The sequence below is a fragment of the Pristiophorus japonicus genome, chromosome 13 (genome assembly GCF_044704955.1).
Source record: "Pristiophorus japonicus isolate sPriJap1 chromosome 13, sPriJap1.hap1, whole genome shotgun sequence".
Classification (NCBI taxonomy): domain Eukaryota; kingdom Metazoa; phylum Chordata; class Chondrichthyes; family Pristiophoridae; genus Pristiophorus; species Pristiophorus japonicus.
Window position 1 is genome coordinate 15995086 of NC_091989.1, and position 25304 is coordinate 16020389.

The window sequence follows — 25304 nt, forward strand, 5'->3', positions numbered from 1 at the left end:
CTATCACTATTGCTGTCCCACTCTTTTTCTTGCCCTCCTGTGCAGCAGAGCCAGCCACGGTGCCATGAACTTGGCTGCTGCTGCCCTCCCCTGATGAGTCATCCCCCTCAACAGTACTCAAAACAGTGTATCTGTTTTGCAGGGGGATGACCACAGGGGACCCTTGCACTACCTTCCTTGCACTACTCTTCCTGCTGGTCTTCCATTCCCTAGCTGGCTGTGGACCCTTTCCCTGCGGTAAGACCAACTCACTACACGTGATACTCACGTCATTCTCAGCATCGTGGATGCTCCAGAGCGAATCCACCCTCAGCTCCAACTCCGCAACGCGGACAGTCAGGAGCTGGAGGTGGATACACAATGTAAGATAGTCACCAAGAAATCCAATAGGGAATTCAGAAGAATCTTCTTTACCCAGAGAGTGATGCGAATGTGGAACTCACTACCACAGGGAGTGGTTGAAGCGAATAGTATCGATGCATTTAAGGGGAGGGAGAAGGGAATAGAGGGTTATGCTGATAGATTTAGACAGGAGGAGGCTCGAGTGGAGCACAAACACTGGCATGGACTGGTTGGGCCGAATGGCCTGTTTCTGTGCCGTATATCTTATGTAATATAACCGATTTGGAGGAAAGGTATCAAGTCTGTCGATAGAAACACCTGGGCAGGATCACAGAGTGATAGAGCACAGAAGGTGGCCATTTGCTCACCTTGCCTGTGCTGGCTCTTTGTCAGAGCTATCAAATTAATCCCACTAACCCTGCTCTTTCTCCATGTATTCCAAATATGACTGCCTCCGGTCGGGATTAAGCTGATACTAAGCTGCGAAGCAATGTCTGCAAAGATACATCATTCAAAAAAATTAAACCGACTGACTTGCCTGCATAACACTTGTTCTTATAACTTTCATGACCTGGTTTAAAATTACTCTGTTAATCAAGCTGAATTTGACAACTGGCTCTATTTTCTGCAACTATCTGCCAATGAAAGAGTGCGGTAATGAGTGTGGCTCAAACGATCCAGTGTAATTGATATTAATTGTCCTTTGAGATGACATGGATGTGTAGTGGAACTCTATGTTTCAGTCCAGAGACAAAGGGCAGGACTATTATTCACCCAAGGCATAGATTACTTTGTGGGCTAGGGATCACCCTGGCTGATAAGGAGTGGAAATACTTGCCCATGGCTCTTGGCTTTAGTGTTCGGCACAAGGACAACACCTGGCGAGAGCTCAAAATGTAACAGTCCTATCCTAACAAAATCGTGTCACATTGAATAGGGGCAAATGCAAATGAGGTGTGAATCCTCAACCCACATTCAGAATGAAGGGTGAGTTATAGAAAGGAAAGGCAAGCTTATCCCAAAGGAGAATTTAAATAGCTTTGGAATGACATACCATTGATAAAGTTGGGTGTATTTTAATAACTGTAGTTCTGCAATGACAATGTTATTTGTAATAAAAACAGAAAATGCTGGAAATCTCAGGGGGTCAGGCAGCATCTGTGGAGAGGAAGCAGAGTTAACGTTTCGAGTCGATGACCCTTCCTCAGAACTGGAGAGTGTTCGAAAAGAACAGATTCTTAACAAGATGTGATTGGTGGTGGGATCACGCAGGAGGAGGCACAAGTGGCGGAGGATGATCCGTTGAATGTGGAGGCTGGTGGGGTGAAAGGTGAGGACAAGGGGAACCCTGTCATGGCTCTGAGAGGGAGGGGAAGGGGTGAGAGCAGAGGTGCAGGAAATAAATCAGATCTGTAATCATTTTCTTAAATTAAAATCATCTCCGTAGAACAGGCATTACACAGTTAAAACATGTTTCTCTTTTTGATTATTATATATCTGGAACATTAAATAATGCAGTAACATCTTTTTAAAAATGTGGCGTCGCAAGTATTGGAATTACTTGACAGCTTTTTCACCTCCACCACCAATCACATCTTCCCCTCCCCTCTCAACATTCCGAAGGGACCACTCCCTCCGCGACACCCTGGTCCATTCCGCAGTCACCCCCAGCAGTCCCTCCCCTTCCCACGGCACCTTTACATGCTTGCGCAGGAGATGCAACACCTGCCCTTTTACCTCCTTCCTTCCAGGGCCCCAAATAATCCTTCCAGGTGAAACATTCTGCTTTTCAACATTAAGGGTGTAATTTTGACTTTGTACATTACTGTAAGATGAATGATAGCAAATCAACTGCCCTTTGTACATCTCTACAGATTTTTATTTCTATTGATTTCACTTGCGACCAATGCTCAGAATGCACAGATGTGGTGAGAAATTCTCCAACCATTCTCGGAAAAAATACGCTGTTCAAGCTTTTGAGACGGACTGAGGCTTTTGAAGGGGAAAAAAAAACTTTGAGGAAGGCATTAAAAGACAGAAGAGACAATTATTGTGAAATGTGCAACTTTTTAATGTTTTAAACAGAGTAAAATCCATATTTTTTACCTTAGAAATTTCAGTTACTGGAAAAAATGATAGACTACATTTTTTTGGAAAGTATTTTGAGTGATTTGATTGGTTAAGCCCTCTGGTTGAGTTTTACTAGTAGAGAAGAAGGAAGAAGTGTGACAGCCAAATGTTGACATTTCAGATTAACATTGATAGCAGGACACAAATAGGAGGAACATAGGAACAGGAGTCGACCATTAAGCCCCACAAGTCTGTTCCGCCATTCAATACGGTCATGGCTGATGTGTATCTGAACTCCATCCGCCTGCCTTGTATAAATGTTGACATAAAGCATGACTGAATAATCATTACATAGCAAGTAAGGTGAATACTTACATATGATTTTTAATATATTACTAGGTGATCTCCTGTGGCACATGAAATCAAAACCAAATGCAGTTTTCAGGTGAGGCAGGGTTAGAGGACAGGAGATAATTGGTCAGGGCATGCAGGCATAATTCAGTTCCCACTTTAATATTGTGCATTCTGTCCTTATTTTACATAAAAGGCTTTGATTTGATATTGGCCAAGGAATTTGTGGTCAGCAGCAAAGCAAAGGCTTCCCGGCGAAAAGCTGCTGTGATGTCAACAAGCTGTCTAACCAGCCAATCAAAACGTACAATTCTCACAGCCAGCGGACCAGGAAGTGGGTAAGCTCCTTTGATGCTAACTTTTAAAAAATGTTAGCAGGAGCAAAACAAAGATCGGGGCTCTTGCATTGTGGAAAAGGCAAACCTGAAATAAAGAAAAACAAACTTTAAAAAAATTTTAAACTTTTTGAAAAGTTTCTTAAAAGTTTAAATTTTCTATCAAAATGGATAAATTTGACACTGCGCAAAATAAAAATTAATTTTTCAGGCCCATTGGCTTTGTTTATCAGTCAAATCCCCAAGTACACCTGATCTAAAACAGTTTAACTTTTAATGGGGTATTTGACAGTGATATTACCGTGGAAGAGCTGAAGTTTTCGTCAGTTTCCATGATTTGACAGATTTCACGGCAGGAGCAAGGGGGTGGGGAAGTGGGGAGGATGTCACAGCACAGCCTGTCGAGGAGCAGAGAAACACAGACCTTAACTTCAGGATTTCCGCATTCGGCTACGCATGCGTTAATTCTGAAGTTGCGGTCAATTTCAAAGTTCGCCATCATCAAGACCACAAATTCCAGCCCATTATTTATACAGTTAAACAGAAATTTGACAAGCAGCAACATTGGGGTAAATATTTATTTTCACTGCATGGGCAATAATCTGACAGTGGATTACCCACCCATGGAATAGACTGCCAGATAGAGACACTGGAGGCGGAAAATATGGAATCACTGAGGAACCATTTAAATGTTGAATGGGTGTTAAATGCAGAAAGTTCATTTTGGATGGATGAACTGAATGACCTTTGTCATCCTTAATTGCCTTGGGAATAACACAAGGCAGAATCATCGTGAACGTAATTGTGCAACACTGTCAAATTATGTTGTTAAAATGATATTTTCTTGTTATGTGGTGAAACACTCTATGGTCACACCTCTATGAGAGGAGATTTGATAGAGGCATTCAAAATCAAGTGAGATCTAGACAGTGTAGATTGAGAGAAATTGTTCCCATTGGTGGAAGGGTCGGGAGCCAGAGGACACAGATTCAAGCTGATAGGCAGAAGAACCAAAGGCAACATGAGGAAAAACCTTTTAATGTAGTGAGTGGTTAGGATCTGGAATGCACGGCCTGAAAAGGTGGTGGAGGCAGATTCAATTGTGGCTTACAAAAGGGAATTGGACAAGTACCTGAAGGGAAAAAAATTTCAGGGCTACGGGGAAAGGGCGGGGGAGTGGGACGAGCTGAGGTGCTCTTGCAGAGAGCAGGCACGGGCTCGACAGGCCGAATGGCCTCCTTCTGTGCTGTAACCATTCTATGATCCATTCTATGATTCACTTGATATACTGACTGAGTCCTAATATGCTATGGTGGGCACAGTAGAGCATTATCCCATTCTTGGCCTCTTACACTGTTCCAATGAAGCTAAATGCAAGCTCAAGAAACATTTAGGCACTTTACAGCCTTCTGGACTCAACATTGAGTTCAATAATTTCAACCCTTAACCTCTGCCTCTATTTTTTTTCTTCCTTTTTTCTGTCTTGTCTCATTCCCACGGCAGCTGTTGATGATTCTGCCATTTCCTTGAGGAGTGGTGCAGGAGGGAGGGATTCAAATTCCTGAGACATTGAAACTAGTTCTGTGGGACTTGGGACCGTACAAACCAGATGGTCTGCACCTGGGCAGGGCCAGAACCAATGTCCTAGGGGGAGTGTTTGCTAGTGCTGTTGGGGAGGGGTTCAACTAATATGGCAGGAGGATGGGAACCTCAGCAGGGAGGCAGAGGGAAGTAGAATGGGGGCAGAAGCAAAAGATAGAAAGAAGAAAAGTAAAAGTGGAGGGCAGAGAAACCCAAGGCAAAAAGCAAAAAGGGCCACATTACAGCAAAATTCTAAAGGGACAAAGAGTGTTAAAAAGACAAGCCTGAAGGCTCTGTGCCTCAATGCGAGGAGTATTCATAATAAGATGGATGAATTAACTGCGCAGATAGCAGTTAACGGATATGATGTAATTGGCATCACGGAGACATGGCTCCAGGGTGACCAAGGCTGGGAACTCAACATCCAGGGGTATTCAACATTCAGGAAGGATAGACAGAAAGGAAAAGGAGGTGGGGCGGCATTGCTGGTTAAAGAGGAAATTAACGCAATAGTAAGGAAGGACATTAGCTTGGATGATGTGGAATCTGTATGGGTGGAGCTGTGGAATATCAAAGAGCAGTTGTGAGAGTTGTGTACAGACCACCAAATAGTAGTAGTGAGGTTGGGGACAGCATCAAACAAGAAATTAGGGACGCGTGCAATGAAGGTACAGCAGTTCTCATGGGTGACTTTAATCTACATATAGATTGGGCTAACCAAACTGGTAGCAATATGGTGGAGGAGAATTTCCTGGAGTGCATTAGGGATGGTTTTCTGGACCAATATGTCGAGGAACCAACTCGAGGGTTGGCCATCCTAGACTGGGTGATATGTAATGAAAAAGGACTAATTAGCAATCTTGTTGTGCGAGGTCCCTTGGGGAAGAGTGACCACAATATGGTAGAATTCTTTATTAAGATGGAGAGTGACACAGTTCATTCAGAGACTAGGTTCCTGAACTTAAGGAAAGGTAACTTCGATGGTTTGAGGCGTGAATTGGCAAGAATAGATTGGCAAATGATACTTAAAGGGTTGATGGTGGATAGGCAATGGCAAACATTTAAAGATCACATAGATGAACTTCAACAATTGTACATCCCTGTCTGAAGTAAAAATAAAACGGGGAAGGTGGCTCAACCATGGATAACAAGGGAAATTAAGGATAGTGTTAAATCCAAGGAAGAGGCATATAAATTGGCCAGAAAAAGCAGCAAACCTGAGCACTGGGAGAAATTTAGAATTCAGCAGAGGAGGACAAAATAGAGTATGAGAGGAAGCTTGCCGGGAACATAAAAACTGACTGCAAAAGCTTCTATAGATATGTGAAGAGAAAAAGATGAGTGACGACAAACGTAGGTCCCTTGCAGTCAGATTCAGGTGAATTTATAATGGGGAACAAAGAAATGGCAGACCAGTTGAACAAATACTTTGGTTCTGTCTTCACGAAGGAAGACACAAATAACCTTCCAGAAGTATGAGGGGACCGAGGGTCTCGTGAGAAGGAGGAACTGAAGGATATCCTTATTGGGCGGGAAATTGTGTTAGGGAAATTGATGGGATTGAAGGCCAATAAATCCCCGGGGCCTGATAGTCTGCATCCCAGAGTACGAAAGGAAGTGGCCATAGAAATAGTGGATGCGTTGGTGATCATTTCCCAAAAGTCTATCGACTCTGGATCAGTTCCTATGGACTGGAGGGTAGCTAATGTAACACCACTTTTTAAAAAAGGAGGGAGAGAGAAAACAGGTAATTATCGACTGATTAGCCTGACATCAGTAGTGGGGAAAATGTTGGAATCAATTATTAAAGATGAACTAGCAGCGCATTTGGAAAGCAGTGAAATCAGCATGAATTTATGAAAGGAAAATCATGCTTGACAAATCTTCTGTAATTTTTTGAGGATGTAACTAGTAGAGTGGACAAGGGAGAACCAGTGGATGTGGTGTATTTGGACATTCAAAAGGCTTTTGACAAGGTCCCACACAAGAGATTAATGTGCCAAATCAAAGCACATTGTATTGGGGGTAATGTACTGACGTGGATAGAGAACTGGTTGGCAGACAGGAAGCAGAGAGTCGGGATAAACGGGTCCTTTTCAGAATGGCAGGCAGTGACTAGTGGGGTGCCGCAGGGCTCAGTGCTGGGACTCCAGCTCTTTACAATATATATTAATGATTTGGATGAAGGAATTCAGTGTAATATCTCCAAGTTTGCAGATGATACTAAACTGGGTGGCAGTGTGAGCTGTGAGGAGGACGCTAAGAGGCTGCAGGGTGGCTTGGACAGGTTCGGTGAGTGGGTAAATGCATGGCAGATGCAGTATAATGTGGATAAATGTGAGGTTATCCACTTTGGTGGCAAAAACACAAAGGCAGAATATTATCTGAATGGCGGCAGATTAGGAAAAGGTGAGGTGCAACGAGACCTGGGTGTCATGGTACATCAGTCATTGAAAATTGGCATGCAAGTACAGCAGGCGGTGAAGTAGGTAAATGGTATGTTGGCCTTCATAGCTTGGGGATTTGAATATAGGAGCAGGGAGGTCTTATTGCAGCTGTACAGGGCCTTGGTGAGGCTCACCTGGAATATTGAGTTCAGTTTTTGGTCTCCTAAACTGAGGAAGGACGTTCTTGCTATTGCGGGAGTGCTGTGAAGGTTCACCAGACTGATTCCCGGGATGGCTGGACTGACATATGATGAGAGATTGGATCAACTGGGACTTTATACACTGGAGTTTAGAAAGATGAGAGGGGATCTCACAGAAACATATAAGATTCTGACGGGACTGGACAGGTTAGATGCGGGAAGAATGTTCCCGATGTTGGGGAAGTCCAAAACTGGGGATACAGTCTTTGGATAAGGGGTAGGCCATTTAGGACTCAGATGAGGAGAAACTTCTTCACTCAGAGAGTTGTTAACCTATGGAATTCCCTACCGCAGAGAGATGTTGAATATATCCAATGAACTTGCATCAAGAGGGAGTTAGATATGGCCCTTACGGCTAAAGGGATCAAGGGGTATGGAGAGAAAGCAGGAAAGGGGTACTGAGGGAATGATCAGCCATGATCTTATTGAATGGTGGTGCAGGCTCGAAGGGCCGAATGGCCGACTCCTGCACCTATTTTCTATGTTTCTATGTTTCTATGTTTTTAGGTTTCCATTTACACTAGATTCCTCTTTTGTTTCTTAACTTGTCCCATTACCATCTCCTTTTGCCTTGCACCATCATTCCTTTTGTCTCTTAATCACTTCTGCCTTCCACGCTATCACAGACCTTGCCTTTTGTTCATTCCTCCCCTCCCCCTTTCCCTGCCCCTGCTCTGACCCTTGCTTAAGAACCTACAACATCTCTAAGGGCTAGACTTTCCATTATGATCGCTTTTGGCCAAAAATGGGCACTATTTTTGGCCTTAGTGCTTTTTTTTTCATGACTGCTGGAATATCGGCCATTTTAAAAAGCGCTACTTTCGCCTTTTGATTTTGGGTGATAGCCTTAGCGATGTGAAATGGGCCTTAGTGATGTATTCAGTCGTGCACACCTGCTGCCCATAACAATGGCCGTTCTGCGCATGCGCGTTTTTTTTTAGCAAATAAGTTTTCCTGCAATTTCGGGATTTCAGGGGTCATCTGCGCATGCTCAGAAGAGTGAAAGAGAGGGAGAGAGAGAAGGAGAGAGAAGGGAAGCAGTCTGTTAACTTTTAAGGATGTCTAGTGATGGTGCTATGGAGGAATGTAAATCTTCCAGATTGCAATTAAGCTGGGTAATCTTGGGTAGCTTCCCTGCCATGATTTGGACTGTTGGAACCTCTACCCTTTAAGTTTAATTTTGCTGAGATGCCTTACATTTAATCAAAAGTATTAATTATTATTAAAGAAAGGAATGACTGGAAACAGACAGACTGCAAACATTCAGTATTTCTACCACATTAGTTTAGAAGGAGAATCTTTGTGTGCTGTGAGCAAGTCTTTAACTTGGGCACTGTCTCCTTTGTGGTTAAGTTGGTGGATAGGGCATGACTGAGCACTGAGGGGTCCGGTCAGCTTTACCCAGACTGTGAGAATCTCTCTGGCTGCTGTCACTCACACAGTGACCCAGCCTGGACTGGGGGAGAGCTGTCCTGGCTCACTGTCTGCCCTGGGACACTTTGGGACATTAACTCCGGCTACACGGAGGTCTCCGAGCACAGCCCATGGACATGGTGCCCTCTCCCATTACAGTCCTGTCATTGCCAAGCTCACCAGTGGTCCTGATTCCCCCCGGGGGACCTCCATCGATTCCAATAAACTGCCTGCCTCCCTTCAGGCGCCGAATGGCACGGCCTGTGGATGGATCCTTTCCTGGAGATTGTACGCGAGATGTTTGGCGTCAAGCATTAGATCCTAAACACAATCTTATTAAATATTTTCTCTGAATGTAGATGTTATAAGCATGCATCCATTATGGATACAAACCATGTTAGTATATAATGTTAAAGTTATGGATGAATAGAATGTGGGTTGACTAATTCTGGATGACAATATCTGTTGTGTTTCCGTAATAGAACCAAGTCAATTAGTTTATGCCATGCTCTTGTCATGTTTGCAGAGGAAGATATCTAAGAATCATGTGGAGCAGAGGTGGACCGGAGGAGGGCCTGCTGAGCTCCACTCGCTCTCGGACTTAGAGGAACGTGCCGCAGCATTAGTGGGCACCCATAATCGTTCTGCCTCCCGTGGTGGTGCAGATCCCGTTGTTGTGCCACATGAGTAATGTGTAAAGTAGTGGTAAACCAGTGGTAATTTAAAGAAATGTAACGGCTTTTAATTATAATACGTGAATAATGTAATGTTATGCATCTGTACTCTCAGGTTAATCATACGTAACGTCTCTCGTTCACCTTTATTGCAGTAGTGTTGCTCCTCGTACATATGCCAGCGCAGCGCAAGCATTCTCATGTCTACCCTTCTCTTCTAATAACCTCAATTATGTTTTGCAGCTACTCAGACTCCCCAGGCGAAAAGGGAGGCCCCTGCACCGACCCCTTTATCGCTGCAAATCGTCATCGCCACGGGTGAGGAACAAGAATCTGAGGCGGAGGAAGATGACCCAGAGTTTTCATCTGTGGTACCTGCGGCCACATCATCGTCAACAGATGAAGTAGTGGGGCCAAGCGGCTTGCAGCAGGCCACTCCAAGGCGTTCAGTGCCCACGCCGACCCCGCGGAGGTTGAGTCGGTGAGGCAAGCATGTGCTGCAACGGACAGCTGTAAATGAGGACATGGTCTCACTGTCAAGGGCGAGCGTCGACATTGGTCGAGAGCTCCTTCAGGCGCTTGGGGGCTTGACCGGCAACATTGCCACACTGTCAACGGAGGGCGTGGAGCGGATAGTTGTGGCAGTGGAGCAAACGACCGACTCTGTCAAAGCCTTGCGGCTTGCGATAGTTTCGGGAGACGGCACTGCACCCCAAGGTGCCACACCACCAAGCACCACGACAGATGCACGACAAGAGGAAGAACTTCCTTCTTGACTTGGAAGACATTTCGAAACATAGAAACATAGAAAATAGGTGCAGGAATAGGCCATTCGGCGCTTCGAGCCTGCACCACCATTCAATATGATCATGGCTGATCATGCAACTTCAATACCCCATTCCTGCTTTCTCTCCGTACCCCTTGATCCCTTTAGCCGTAAGGGCCACATCTAACTCCCTTTTGAATATAGCTAACGAACTGGCCTCAACAACTCTCTGCAGCAGAGAATTCCACAGGTTCACAAATCTCTGAGTGAATAAGTTTCTCCTCATCTCGGTCCTAAATGGCTTACCTCTTATCCTTAGACTGTGACCCCTGGTTCTGGACTTCCCCAACATCAGGAACATTCTTCCTGCATCTAACCTGTCCAATCCCATCAGAATTTTATATATTTCTATGAGATCCCCTCTCATTCTTCTAAATTCCAGTGAATATAAGCCTAGTCGATCCAGTCTTTCTTCATATGTCAGTCCTGCCATCCTGGGAATCATCTGGTGAACCTTCGCTGCACTCCCTCAATAGCAAGATTGTCCTTCCTCAGATTAGGAGACCAAAACTGTACACAATATTCAAGGTGTGGCCTCACCAAGGCCCTGTACAACTGCAGCTAGACCTCCCTGCTCCTATTCTGAAATCCTCTCGCTATGAAGGCCAACATGCCATTTGCCTTCTTCACCGCCTGCTGTACCTGCATGCCAACTTTCAATGACTGATGTACCATGACACCCAGGTCTCGTTGCACCTCCCCTTTTCCTAATCTGTCACCATTCAGATAATATTCTGCCTTCCTGTTTTTGCCACCAAAGTGGATAACCTCACATTTATCTACATTATACTGCATCTGCCATGCATTTGCCCACTCACTGAACCTGTCCAAGTCACCCTGAAGCCTCTTAGCATCCTCCTCACAGCTCACACTGCCACCCAGCTTGGTGTCATCTGCAAACTTGGCAATATTACATCCAATTCCTTTGTCTAAATCATTAATGTATATTGTAAATAGTTGGGGTCCCAGCACTGAACCTTGCGGTTCCCCACTAATCACTGCCTGCAATTTTGAAAAGGACCCGTTTATTCCTACTCTTTGCTTCCTGTCTGCCAACCAGTTCTCTATCCATGTCAATACATTACCCCCAATACCATGTGCTTTAATTTTGCACACTAATTTCTTGTGTGAGACCTTGTCAACAGCCTTTTTAAAGTCCAAATACACCACATCCACTGGTTCTCCCTTGTCCACTCTACTAGTTACATCCTCAAAAAATTCCAGAAGATTTGTCAAGCATGATTTCCCTTTCATAATCCATGCTGACTTGGACCAATCCTGTCACTGCTTTCCAATTACATCTTTAATAATTGATTCCAACATTTTCCCCACTACCGATGTCAGGCTATAATTCCCCATTTTCTCTCTCCCTCCTTTTTAAAAAGGTGGTTTTACATTAGCTACCCTCCAATCTATAGGAACTGAACCAGACTCCATGGACTGTTGGAAAATGACCACCAATGCATCTACTATTTCTAGGGCCACTTCCTTAAGTACTCTGAGATGCAGACTATCAGGCCCTGGGGATTTATCAACCTTCAATCCCATCAATTTCCCTGACACAATTTCCTGACTAATAAGAATTTCCTTCAGTTCCTCCTTCTCGCTAAACCCTCGGTCCCCTAGTATTTCCGGAGGATTAATTGTGTCTTCCTTAGTGAAGACAGAACCAAAGTATTTGTTCAATTGGTCTGCCATTTCTTTGCTCCCCATTATAAATTCACCTGATTCTGATTGCAAGGGACCTACATTTGTCTTCACTCATCTTTTTCTCTTCACATATTTATAGAAGCTTTTGCAGTCAGTTTTTATGTTCCCTGCAAGCTTACTCTCATACTCTATTTTCCCCCTCCTAATTAAACCCGTTGTCCTCCCCTGCTGAATTCTAATTTCTCCCAGTCCTCAGGTTTGCTTCTTTTTCTGACCAATGTATATGCCTTTTCCTTGGATTTAACACTATCCCTAATTTCCCTTGTTTGCCATAGTTAAGCCACCTTCCCTGTTTTGTTTTACGCCAGACAGGGATGTACAATTGTTGAAGTTCATCCATATGATCTTTAAATGTCTGCCATTGCCTATCCACCATCAACCCTTTAAGTATCATTTGCCAGTCTATCCTAGCCAATTCACATGTCATACCATCGAAGTTATCTTTCTTTAAGTTCAGAACCCTCAGTCTCTGAATTAAATGTGTCACTCTCCATCTTAATGAAGAATTCTACCATATTATGGTCACTCTTCCCCAGGGGGCCTCGCACAACAAGATTGCTAATTAATCCTCTCTCATTACACAACACCCAGTCTAGGATGGCCAGCTCTCTAGTTGGTTCCTCGACATAGTGGTCTAGAATACCATCCCTAATACACTCCAGGAAATCCTCCTCCACCGCATTGCTACCAGTTTAGTGAGCCCAATTTATATTTCTTCGGAAATGTCTTCTCCTCAAGCCACTGAGGTCATTCTGCCAATGTCACCACCTCCCCCCCCGGCCACCCCAACTCCTCTCCCCACCCACCCACAACAATAGGCCTTGAGGTGCTCTGTTACAAAACGTTTTGGTCCCATTACTCGGGGAGTTAGTGGGAAATAGGGGGTCACTACAAGGGCGGGGGGGTCAAGGTGCAGGAGGGAAGCGTGGCTGCAAGTAGGTGGGGGGTTGCGGTTGCTGTATATTGTTGTTAAAAATAAAATTTTGTTGAACATTCACTATTGGGAATGGTGGGAGTGTATTGTTATATTGTTGTGTTAAAAATGTTGTTGACTGTTGGGGGTTGGGGGTGGTGTTATATATGTTTGTTTAAAATAATTAAAATTACGTCTTCAATTATTAAACTTTTTTATTTAACTTTACAATTGTCGTGAAGTGTCTTCTAATAACCTGAGGTAAAACATCAATACAATGGTTGGAAACAATGGCCAGGCCAGGCCAGCCCAGGCAACTGTAACTGTCACCAATGTAAGTTCACGCAAAGCGTTCATTTATGAGCTGCTGACGCAAGAGTTTTGCAGCTGCGTAACTACCACAGGCTTTTCCAGTGTTGTGGGGGGGCGTGGGGGCATGGGTTCATCGCAGGTTGATTGTCCTCCCCGAGGTCCTCGTCCTCCTCCTCCTCCTCATCCCCCTCTTCTGCCTCTCCGCTCTCCTGAGGTGAACCGGCGGTCCCAAATGGCAATTGTTGTCCTCTCCTGATAGCTAGATTATGAAACATGCAGCGCACCACAATGAACTCAGAGACCTGGTCAGGGTGGTATTGTAGGCTGTCTCCAGAGTAATCCAGGTATCTGAAGCTCTGCTTAAGCACTCCAATTGTCTTTTCGACGATATTGTGTGTAGGTATATGGCATTTGTTGTAGTGCTTCTCGGCTTCTGTCTGAGGCTTACACAGTGGGGTTATGAGCTAGCTGGTAGGGCCATATCCTTTATCTCCCAGCATCCAACCGTGACCTTGTAGCTGACTCTTAAACAGTGCCCTCATGCAAGATGTGCGCATCATGGATGCTCCCTGGAAAATTTGCATTTACTGCCATGATCATTTGCTTGTGGTCGACAACGAGCTGCACATTCAGGGAGTGGGATCCCTTTTGGTTCCGAAACACCTCTGCATCCTGTAAAGGTGCTCACAGGGCGATGTGCGTACAATCTATTGCTCCCTGCACCTTGGGGAAGTTTGCTATTCACGAGAAACCCAAAGCCCCCTCAGTCTGTGCCTCCCTGGTCAAAGGGAAGTTTATAAAGTCCATCCTGCCCGCGGAAAGGGTTTTAGTCACCAGTCGAATGCAGCAATGTGGGGCGTGCTGAGAGATACCGCAAATGTCGCCAGCTGAGGCCTGAAAGGAGCCCGATGCTAAGAAGGAAAGTGCCGCAGTAACCTTAACCTCAATGGGCAGTGTGGTCCTGATGGTGCTGCAGATCTCCCTTAATTAGCTAGCATATCTCACTGATGACCTCCTTTCAGAAGTGCAGCCTTTTAATGCACATTAATGACAGTCCAGGTATGATCGCTTATCCCTGTAAATGCATTGGGTGTAACATCTCCTCTGCAGCAGCAGTCTGTCATCTCTTTGATTGGGCACACAATGCTCTTCACTCTACCTTCTCCCATCTCTATTCTGCAGCATGTGATTAGTGATCAATACTGGTTGAGAAATTACAGGCCCCATCACTATAAATCACTATAAATGCCCTTAATGTGTCCTCAACAAATACAAATGTGATTAGATGATTGGCAAGAGTCAAAAAGGCCCTTAAGATCACACACAAATTGTTTCTCCTGTCAGGCTCTTGAAGCAGCCTTTTACTACAGATCCTCCGAGTTAGAAAATGGCGTTCGTACCTCCGGGTTAAGGTCAGGTGATTGCAGCTTTTCTTCAGCGTCTTTTTGGGCCAGCGATCATTTGGGCGAATTATGGGTGAAATGCCGAAAGTAGCGCACAGTGATAATCTGGGCCATAATCGGGCGCAAGTTTCCATTATAAAGTGTTTATAATGGAAACTTGCATGAGGATGACGTCATATATTTTTTTTTAAATAGGCCAGGTGATGCAGCCCATTCATACATGCCGAAAGTTGCGCTGGCGATAAATGGGCGATAATCGGGCGCTAGTTTCCACTTTTCAGCAAATATGGGCGATAGCCTGAATCCCAGCGCTTATATGGCTGCTAAATGGGCGATAAATGGGCGATGATGTGCCAAAAGTCTAGCCCATACTTTTTCCAGTTCTGACGAAGGGTCATCGACCTGGAACGTTAACTCTGTTTCTCTCTCCACAGATGCTGCCTGGCCTGCTGAGTGTTTCCTGCATTTTCTGTTTTTATTCCAGATTCCAGCGTCTGCAGTGTTTTGCTTTTGTAGAGCATTGTGTTGTCCTGTGTTACCTGTTGCTTTGCTGTAATGAATTCCTTTCCTGTCTCAAAGAAAGATAAACTGTTAATCTGCCATGTTAATTCGGCGAAGCATGCAACATTTAGTAGTTAATGAGTGTTGAATGGATTATTCTGTCCTGTGCAATCCATTGGCAGACACACTTTAATTAACATCTGATGCCTGGTGTAGTTCATTGTTAGCTTGCCAGGAAAGTATAGCTGCTTTCACTGCCCCTTCAAAGTCCTTGTAAGATCGGCAACACAGCATGACAGAGAATTAGCAGCTTGAGTATGGGTACAATTTTGCTTTCTAATTATCTCTCCTTTGCTCCACCACCACATTCCTCCAACCACCTTCCTAGAAGGTGCTGGTACCTGCTGGGATACAATTACACAAGCCAAGTGGCAATATTTCACGTCAACCAAGGCAGAGAGTGTTACCAGGCTATTCACCATGAAGGGGGCATCACACCCAAGGGAAGGTGCAACGAGACCTGGGTGTCATGGTACATCAGTCATTGAAGGTTAGCATGCAGGTACAGCAGGCGGTTAAGAAAGCAAATGGCATGTTGGCCTTCATAGCGAGGGGATTTGAATACAGGGGCAGGGAGGTGTTGCTACAGTTGTACAGGGCCTTGGTGAGGCCACACCTGGAGTATTGTGTACAGTTTTGGTCTCCTAACTTGAGGAAGGACATTCTTGCTATTGAGGGAGTGCAGCGAAGATTCACCAGACTGATTCCCGGGATGGCGGGACTGACCTATCAAGAAAGACTGGATCAACTGGGCTTGTATTCACTGGAGTTCAGAAGAATGAGAGGGGACCTCATAGAAACGTTTAAAATTCTGACGGGTTTAGACAGGTTAGATGCAGGAAGAATGTTCCCAATGTTGGGGAAGTCCAGAACCAGGAGTCACAGTCTGAGGATAAGGGGTAAGCCATTTAGGACCGAGATGAGGAGAAACTTCTTCACCCAGAGAGTGGTGAACCTGTGGAATTCTCTACCACAGAAAGTAGTTGAGGCCAATTCACTAAATATATTCAAAAGGGAGTTAGATGAAGTCCTTACTACTCGGGGGATCAAGGGTTATGGCGAGAAAGCAGGAAGGGGGTACTGAAGTTTCATGTTCAGCCATGAACTCATTGAATGGCGGTACAGGCTAGAAGGGCTGAATGGCCTGCTCCTGCACCTATTTTCTATGTTTCTATGTTTCTAAGCCCGATCCTGCCCCCGTGGTCAATAACAACAACTCGCGCTTTTACATGGAGCTTGGAATGTGATAAAGTGTCCCAGCATGCAGCACAGATAACTGGACACTGAGCCATGTTGGAAGAAGGGTTAGTGGTGGTGACTGCTGGCAAGGTCACTTATGGAGATCTCAAGAATGTAATGTATGCACCTGTGAGTATGCTCACAGGTTTGTAGAGCTATTGCACACACAGCTCCTGTTTGTGAGCCTGCAGGGGGCGGGTGTGGTAGTGGGGTGGGGGGGGGGCGGGTGTGGTCAGGACCGCCATGCGGGGGCTGCCTGTCTTTTACCAGGAACGCATCAGGGTCTGGAACAGAGTCACCACCAAATGCAGTTCTCCCCCGTCTGGAGTGGCGGCTGTCCTTTGGAAGCCGCTGCTCAGGAATCCGTAACTCCACGGCGGCGGTTTTAGGTGGCAGGCGGCCGAGAGGGCTGTGTCTGGCAAGGTGACCAGCATCAGGGATCTGCTCGATGGTGGAGGAGCCAACGTCCGGCGCGTGGCCGATGCCATCGAGTCGCTAAAAACAGCGCTGGGCCCTAACTCCGTTAGGTGTGTCGAGGAGGCTCAAGCACGTGAGGAGATCTCGTCCGAACTAACCCCCACCCGGACGGAATTCCTCATCGGCGCCAAACCCCGGAACCTCACTCGGGAGCCGGCGCCTCACAACTTGAGCCTCCTCAGGGAAATCCCGTCTGTGCCTTTCAGTTCTGCGTGGAGAGGACTCCTGTACGGGCTGCTCTTGCACACACTCCACCTTGCCAACCTCGTCTGCCATCTGGACACGCCATGGAGCACCATCTTGCCGTCCGGAGGAGGCGCGGATCCCCAATGGAGTGCGCTCTATCGGGAGTCCTCCCTCTATTTATTGGGGACTTGGCCTGGAGGGTGTTGTATGGAGCAGTCCCGTGCAATAAGTTTTTAAATCGGTTCACGGGCTCCCAGGCCGCCTGCAATTTCTGCGGAGGGGAGAGGAGGGGAGTGGGCAGGTCGGAAGGCCTCCTCGTAGGACTGCTCCTGGGCATGGCCATCAGCCAGTCCAGGCAACGGGCAGTCGAGGGGGTCATTCAGCCCGACTGCCTGCCTCTCTTCCGCGGTTACATCCGAGCCAGGGTGTCCCTGGAGATGCACGCGATGTCCACCAGTACGCTCATGGCCTTCCGCGAGAGGTGGGCGCCGGAGGGACTGGAATGCATCACCACCCCCGGTAACCACGTCAAAAGTTTAATTTGTTTAAGTTTGTCGGTTTTAGTGGCCCCCCCCCCGCCCCGCCCTTTTAGCCAGGGGCACTTTTATAATTTGTGTTTTTGTGCCCTCAAAAATAAAATTAGAAAATACAAAAAAAAACAAGGGGGCACTTGAAAACATTTTGAATGTGCCCGTCCCCCCCCCCACCCCACCACCCCTTTAATCAGAGGGCACTCGATTAAAGTATTGCAACAAAATAGTTTTAGAGCTGTTGCCATGGCCAAGGTGGCCATTAACCGGTCCAGGCAGCGGGCGGTCGAGGGAGTCATTCAGCCCGACTGCCTGCCTCCCTCCCGTGGTTATGTTTGAGCCAGGGTGTCCCTGGAGATGGAGCATGCGGTGTCCACCGGTACGCTTGTGGCCTTCTGTGAGAACTGGGCGCCGGAGGGACTGGAGTGCATCATCACCTCCGGCAAACAAATTTTAATTTGATCCGTTTAATGTTAAAAGTTTAATTTGTTTATTTGTCAGTTTTAGTGTCCCTTCAATAAGGGAGCACTTGATTTATGGGTTCAACTTAAAATAGTTGTAGAGCTGTTGAATTGGGAGTGGCTTAGCTAGTCACGTGATGTTCACACAACTCAGTAATACCCCAGCCAGTTGGGTTCGGGGGTTCCACAATGAGGCAGGTGGCTGTGAGCCTGGTGGATGAACTGATAATGTGTAGTGTGATTGTTAAACCTTTGCGAATAAACCAACTAGTTCTTAATAGCAATGTGTTGCTATGAATTCTTAAGCAAAGAACCCACGAAGCAAATACATTACAAAGAAGGCTTTGGAAGGCAGAGAGAGAGGTGCAATGCAGAGGAGCTTGGGGAGTGCTTGGCTGAGATGCTTTTCTGTCGAAGGTGCATGAGAGGATGCAAAGGGGTCATGTTCAGCAAAATATTAGGGCTGAAAAAGGATGCAAAGCTGGAAATGGGTGAGACCATGGAGGGAGCTCTAGATAAGGACAAGGATTTTGAATTCAGTGCATAAGAAATAGGAGCAGGAGTAGGCCATATGGCCCCTCGAGCCTGCTCCGCATAGAGGGCCAATGAAGATTAATGAGGACAGGGATGATTGGGCAGTAGGACTTAGTTACAAATAAGATGCATACAGCAAACTTTTAAGTGAGTTGCAGTCTGTCTCGGAATAAACTCAGGAGGTCAGTGTTATATATGTAAACTTGTATTTACTCTGTATAGCCACCAGAGGGCTCATCCCCTGGAGTCCCAAGGGATCCCATAACTCTTTCTCCATACATAACAACTGGCGATGAGATACAGATAGTGAACCCAAACATGCAGAGAACAGTGGGCATCCTGGAGAAATTCTCGGAGGGAGACGATTGGGAAACTTTTGTGGAGCGACTCAACCAATACTTCGTGGCCAACGAGCTAGATGGGGAAGAGAACGCTGCCAAACGAAGGGCGATCCTCCCCACCATCTGTGGGGCACCAATGTATGGTCTCATGAAGAATCTGCTCACTCCAGCAAAACCCACGGAGAAATCGTACGACGATTTGTGCACACTGGTCCGAGAGCATTTGAACCCGAAGGAAAGCGTTCTGATGGCGAGGTACCGGTTCTACACCTACAAAAGGTCTGAAGGCCAGGAAATGGCGAGTTATTTCGCCGAGCTAAGACGCCTTGCAGGATATTGCAAATTTGAAGGATATTTGGAGCATCTGCTCAGAGACTTTTTCGTACTTGGCATTGGCCATGAAACCATACTTCGCAAACTTTTGACTGTGGAGACCCCAACCTTGAGTAAAGCCATAGCGATAGCCCAGGCGTTCATTGCCACCAGTAACAATACGAAGCAAATCTCTCAGCACACAAGTGCTGCTGCAAGTACTGTGAACAAAGTGATGTTGTTTTCGAATCGTAACGTACAGGGCAGCTCACACATACCTGCAGCTGCACATCCGCAAATGTCTCAGAGTCCACCATCAAGGGTGATGAACACGTTGTTGGCGCTGCGGGGGTGATCATCGTTTCCATTCATGCCGATTCAAAGGGTACGTTTGCAAGGGCTGTGGAACAATGGGACACCTCCAACGAGTATGCAGGCAAGCTGCAAATCCTGTTAAACCTGCAAACCGCCATGTTGCAGAGGAGGACAGATCCACAGAGGATCACGATGAACCAGAGTCTCAGACCGAGGAGGTAGAGGTACATGGGGTGCACACATTCACCACAAATTGTCCCCCGACAATGCTGAATGTTGAACTTAATGGACTCCCGGTGTCAATGGAACTGGACACGGGCGCGAGCCAGTCCATCATGGGCAAAAAGATTTTCTAAAGATTGTGGTGCAACAAGGTCTCAAGGCCAGTCTTAACTCCAGTTCGCATGAAACTAAGAACTTACACAAAAGAACTGATTCCTGGAATCGGCAGTGCTACCGTAAAGGTCTCCTACGATGGAGCGGTGCACAAGCTACCACTCTGGGTGGTACCGGGTGATGGTCCCACGCTGCTCGGCAGGAGCTGGCTGGGAAAGATATGCTGGAACTGGGATGATGTCCGAGCGCTATCGCCCGCTGACGACACTTCGTGTGCCCAGATCTTAAACAAATTCCCTTCACTGTTCCAACCAGGCATCGGGAAATTCCAAGGAGCAAAAGTGCAGATCCACCTAATTCCAGGGGCGCAACCCATCCATCACAAGGCGAGAGCAGTACCGTACATGATGAGAGAAAGGGTAGAGATCGAGCTCGACCGGCTGCAAAGAGAGGGCATCATTTCACTGATCGAGTTCAATAAGTGGGCCAGTCCTATCGTCCCAGTCCTCAAGGGAGACAGTACCATTAGAATCTGTGACGATTACAAAGTAACTATCAATCGTTTCTCCCTACAGGACCAATACCCACTACCAAAGACCAACGACCTCTTTGCAACGCTGGTGGGAGGAAAGACGTTCATGAAGCTGGATCTGACGTCAGCCGACATGACGCAGGAACTGGAGGAATCATCGAAGGTCCTCACATGCATCAACACACACAAAAGTCTTTTTGTTTATAGCAGATGCCCGTTTGGAATCCGATCAGCAGCGGCGATATTCCAGAGAAACATGGAAAGCTTACTGAAGTCGGTCCCCCACACCGTGGTCTTCCAGGACAATATCTTGGTCACAGGTCGGGATACAGTAGAGCATCTGCAGAAACTGGAGGAGGTTCTTAGTCGACTCAACTGCGTGGGGCTCAGGTTAAAACACTCGAAGTGCATTTTCCTGGTGCCTGAAGTGGAGTTCTTGGGAAGGAGGATTGCGGCGGACGGCATCAGGCCCACCAACGCGAAGACGGAGGCAATCGAGAACGCACCGAGGCCACAGAATGTGATGGAGCTGCGGTCGTTCCTGGGACTCCTGAACTACTTTGGTAACTTCTTACCGATCTCAGCACCCTGCTAGAACCACTGCATGTCTTACTATGAAAAGGGGATGAATGGGTTTGGGGCAAAAGCCAAGAAAATGCCTTTGTAAAAGCGAGAAAATTGTTGTGCGCAAACAAATTGCTTGTGTTGTATGATCCATGTGAGCGTTTGGTACTAGCATGTGATGCGTCGTCATATGGTGTCGGGTGTGTATTGCAACAAGCTAATGATTTGGGGAAACTGCAACCGGTTGCTTATGCATCCAGGAGTCTGTCTAAGGCTGAGAGAGCCTACAGCATGATTGAGAAAGAAGCGTTAGCGTGTGTCTATGGGGTAAAGAAAATGCATCAATACCTGTTTGGGCTAAAATTAGATTTGGAAACTGACCATAAGCCACTTATATCCCTGTTTTCTGAGAGTAAAGGGATAAATACCAACACATCGGCCCGCATCCAGAGACGGGTGCTCACATTGTCCGCATACAACTACGCCATCCGCCACAGGCCAGGCACAGAAAACTGCACTGATGCTCTCAGTAGGCTACCATTGCCCACCACGGAGGTGGAAATGGCACAGCCCGCAGATCTAGCCATGGTTATGGAAACATTTGAGAGCGAGCAATCACCCGTCACTGCCCGGCAAATCAAAAACCTGGACAAGCCAGGACCCCTTATTATCTCTAGTCAAAAGCTGTGTGCTTCACGGGAGCTAGTCCAGAGTCCCAGTGGAAATGCAGGAAGAGATAAATCCATTCCATCGCCGCAAAGGTGAAATGTCTATACAGCCTTCTGTGGGGCAATCAAGTTGTGGTCCCCAAGAAGGGCAGAGACACCTTCATCAATGACCTCCACAGTACCCACCCAGGCATCGTAATGATGAAAGCGATAGCCAGATCCCACGTGTGGTGGCCCGGTATCGATGCGGACTTCGAGTCCTGCGTTCACAGATGTAATACATGCTCACAGTTAAGCAATGTACCCAGGGAGGCACCGCTAAGCTTATGGTCTCGGCCCTCCAAACCGTGATCTAGGGTACATGTCGACTATGCAGGCCCGTTCTTGGGTAAAATGTTCCTTGTGGTTGTAAACGCATACTCCAAATGGATTGAATGTGAGATAATGTCGGCTGGCATGTCCGCTGCCACCACTGAAAGCCTGCGGGCCATGTTTGCCACAAACGGCTTACCCAATGTCCTGGTGAGCGACAACGGGTCATGTTTTACCAGTGCTGAGTTCAAAGAATTCATGACCCGTAACGGGATCAAACATATCACATCTGTTCCGTTTAAACCAGCGTCTAATGGTCAGGCAGAGAGAGCAGTGCAAACTATCAAGCAAGGCGTGAAGAGGGTAACTGAAGGCTCGCTGCAGACTCGCCTATCCCGAGTCTTGCTTAGCTACCGCACGAGACCCCATTCGCTCACTGGTTTCTCACCTGCTGAACTGCTCATGAAAATAACACTTAAGACAAGGCTCTCATTAATTCACCCTGATCTACATGAACAGGTAGAGAGCAAGCGGCTTCAACAAAGTGCATACCATGATAGCGCAAATGCGAGATTGAAATCAATGATCCTGTATTTGTATTGAATTATGGACAAGGTCCCAAGTGGCTTCCCGGCACTGTCGTGGCCAAAGAGGGGAGCAGGTGTTTCGGGTCAAACTTTCAAATGGACTCATCCACCGTAAACACTTGGACCAAATCAAACGCAGATTCACGGACTATCTTGAGCAACTCACCTTGGACCCGACCTTTTTTGATCCCCCAACATACACACCAGTGACAACCGGCACCATGGTTGACCACGAAGCAGAACCCATCATCCACAGCAGCCCAGCATGGCCCAACACACCAGGCAGCCCAGCACGGCCAGCTGCACAGCAGCCCAGCCAGGGCCCAACAAATGATTCAACAATACCAGCTTTCACACCGAGATGATCAGGGCAAGAAGGGCCCCAGATCGACTCACATTGTAAATAGTTACGCTATTGACTTTGGGAGGGAGTGTTGTTATATATGTAAACTCGTATTTACTCTCTACAGCCACCAGAGGGCTCATCCCCTGGAGTCCCAAGGGATCCCATAATCCCTTGGGAGCACAGGCATTTAAGGAGGCCTCACAGGTTGGAGAGGCACTCTGGAGACCTGCAATAAAAGACTAAAGTCACACTTTACTTTGAGCTCTCAGTGTTCAGTCTGACTTTTTCTCCACACATAATAGTCAGCAAGAAGACGATTGGAGTCATTAAATCTGGAGGTGGCAAAGACATGGATAAGGGCAGAGGTAGAAAGAAAGACAAACTTGCATTTATATAGCGCCTTTCATGACCCCAGGACGTCCCAAAGCTCTTTACAGCCAATGAAGTACTTTTTGAAGTGTAGTCAATGTAGGAAGCGCAGCAGCTAATTTGCACACAGCAAGCTCCAATGTGATAATGACCAGATAATCTGTTATTAGATGTTGAATGAGGGATAAATATTGGCCAGGACACCGAGGATAACTCCCATGCTCTTCTTTGAAATAGTGCCATGCGATCTTTTCTGTCCACCTGAGGGGACAGATGGGGCCTCGGTTTAACGTCTCATCCGAAAGACAGCCCGTCCGACAGTGCAGAGCTCCCTCAGCACTGCACTGGAGTGTCAGTTTAGATTCTGTGCACAAGTCTCTGTAATGGGGCTTGAACCCAAAACCTTCTGAGACCAAGGCAAGGGTGCTACCAATTGAACCACAGCTGACAGGTAGCAGTGAGATGAGGCAGAGGTGGAAATAGGTGTTCTTGCTGGTGACTTGAAGCTCAACTCGGGGTCAAATGGAACACAGAGATTGTGCCTTGTCAGGCTCTGTCTGAATGAGCAGCCAGGGGTTACGTTGTGGGATTTATGAATGGGAGTCTCGACTAATATCCACACGCCTGCAATTTCCAACAGAAGTCACCAGGTATCAGTCAGGAGCTTGGGCCCATTTTTCATCTCCCTATCCCAGGAGTGCAGAGGTCAATTGTAGCTGTCCAATTGCTGTCTCCGCTGTGATTAGCATAGCCAATGGATTGAGTTTACCGCCATCTGATTTGTGCGGCTTAATACCACATCAGGCAGTGCCTTTACATACTGGGCCATTAGGGATGTTACAATTTTTTAGTGTTATATCTCTGTAAAAAGTATACATTTACTTCAGTTACTTGGATAGACTGGAGAAGCTGGGGTTGTTCTCTTTGGAGCAGCTTGAGAGGAGATTTGACCGAGGTGTTCAAAATCATGATGGGTCTGGACAGAGTAGATAGAGAGAGACTGTCCCCATTGGCAGAAGGGTCAAGAACCAGAGGACACAGATTTAAGGCAAAAGAACCAAAGGCGACACGAGGAAAAATTTTTTTAATGCAGCGAGTGGTTAGGATCTGAAATGCACTGCCTGACAGGGTGGTGGAGGCAGACTCAATCACGGCTTTCAAAAGGGATTTGGATAAGTTCCTGAAGGAATTTTATTTTCTGGGGTACGGGGAAAGGGCGAGGGAGTGGGACGAGCTGAAGTGTTCTTGCAGAGAGCCAGCACGGGCTCGACAGGCCGAATGGCCTCCTTCTGTGCTGTAACCATTCTATGATTCTATGATTCGCTTGCTGAAACTTTGAACCAATTTTGTTTAACAGGAGGGCTGATCATCAAGAGATAGCTGAAAAGCCACTTACCGCCAGGAAGACATGCACAGCCTGTGTTGACGTAATCCTTACATCAACATCGTTCTTCAGCTGTAGTAAACACATCACAGAAGACGTTTTACGAAACCCCAGAAGATCATGAGGTCAAATATTTACAGCAACATTTGCAGCATGTGTAACCACATTCAGATGTTGCCGATGGTGCGTCTCCACGCATGGGTCAATCAGCATAGAATGCCTGCTATTGTTCGCTGACTTAATCTTACCATCAAATGGCCTATTGTAAGTAGCTTGTTGTGCAGTAAGGCTTTGTCGGCTTCAAAAGTACATCAATGTCGATAAAATCTCTTTCATTTCTGTCATAGTGGTTAAAAAAAAAAGCAAGCAAAAATGCGGTAATACAATTACTTGGCACTTATTGCCTGAAAAGTAATTAAGCTCTGCCAGCCCAACAACCCTAGTGGCTTAACATATAAAGGCACTACATGTTGTGGTCCTTGGCTACACAGATCAGGGAGATTCCAGCTATGATGCCCCTCGTGTACCGAATTGGCTGACCTGAGCTGACTCAACAGTAGGAGTGTTGAATTTGGCCTTTGTGTCCTGGGCGAAGAACATAAGAATTAGGAGCAGGAATAGGCCATTTGGGCCCTCGAGCCTGCTCTGCCATTCATGGCTGATCTGAGCTTGG